Source organism: Pteropus vampyrus, unplaced genomic scaffold (genome assembly GCF_000151845.1).
Source record: "Pteropus vampyrus isolate Shadow unplaced genomic scaffold, Pvam_2.0 Scaffold15, whole genome shotgun sequence".
NCBI classification, from domain to species: Eukaryota; Metazoa; Chordata; class Mammalia; order Chiroptera; family Pteropodidae; genus Pteropus; species Pteropus vampyrus.
This window is the reverse complement of record NW_011888796.1, coordinates 10884040-10884671: the sequence shown is the minus strand read 5'-3', so window position 1 is coordinate 10884671 and position 632 is coordinate 10884040.

Sequence of the window (632 nt, the reverse complement as noted above, 5' to 3'; positions counted from 1 at the left end):
CATAATAGATGCTTGATGACTATTAGCTGTTATTAATATCTAACCTTATTTTTTGATATATATAGTAAAATATTTACCACAATAAAGTTAGTTAAAGCATCCATCACCTTGCATAATTACCTGTGTGTGTGTGTGACATTTTCTTTATCCATTCACCCATCAACAGACACTTAGGTTGTTTCCATGTCTTGGTTATTGTGAATAATGCTGTAACGAACATGGTGCAAATATCTCTTCGCAATAGTGATTTCATTTCCTTTGGATATATATCCAGAAGTAGAATTGCTGGCTCATATAATAGTTCTACTTTTAACTTTCTAAGGAACCTCCATACTGTTTTCCATAATGGCATAATTTACATTCCCACTAGTAGTGCACAAGTGTTCCCTTTCTCCATATCCTCATTAACATCTATGTCTTATCTTTTTGATGATAGTGATTCTAACAAGTGTGAGGTGATATCTCACTGTGGTTTTGATTTACATTCCCCTGATGATGACTGCTGTTGAATACGTTTTTGTGCACCTGTTGGCAATTTGCATTTCTTCTTTGGAAAAATGTCCATTCAGGTCCCTAGCCCATTTTTTAATTGGATTATTATTTGGCTGTTGGATTTATGAGTTCCTTATATA